We start from the raw sequence: 521 nt of genomic DNA, 5'->3' as shown, positions 1-521 counted from the left end.
CGGCTCAGGTCATGGTCCTGGAGTCCCGGGATCGAGTCCCACATCGGGCTCCCTGCTCGGCAGGGAGTCTGCTTCTCCCTCTGACCCTCCTCCCTCTCATGCTCTCTGTCTCTCGTTCTCTCTCTCTCAAATAAATAAATAAAATCTTAAAAAAAAAAAAAAGAAAGAAAAAGAGAGAGTACTGGCCCATGGATCAGAAAGCCCTGAACTACACTGACTTCAGACACTGCTGGATTCAGGAGCACATATGATCGTTTCAAGAATGTCCTTTCTCTCCATCTCTAGGCTCGGTCTTCTGCAGTGGGTTTGTTTTCAGGCAAAATCCACTATGTGGTGGCAAAGATGAACACCATAGCTGATGTGGAGAACAAAGGCAAAAGAAAAAAATTAAACTTCCTTTACAACTTGTAGCCCACTGACAAGTACTTAAGACAGGCAGAGTGACCTTCCTCAAGGAGCTTAGCAGCCTAGGGGCACCTGGGTGGCTCAGTCAGTTAAGTTTTTTACTCTTTTTTTTTTTT

Source organism: Phoca vitulina, unplaced genomic scaffold (assembly GCF_004348235.1).
Source record: "Phoca vitulina isolate PV1807 unplaced genomic scaffold, GSC_HSeal_1.0 scaffold16, whole genome shotgun sequence".
Classification (NCBI taxonomy): Eukaryota; Metazoa; Chordata; class Mammalia; order Carnivora; family Phocidae; genus Phoca; species Phoca vitulina.
This window is presented reverse-complemented; position numbering follows the sequence as displayed.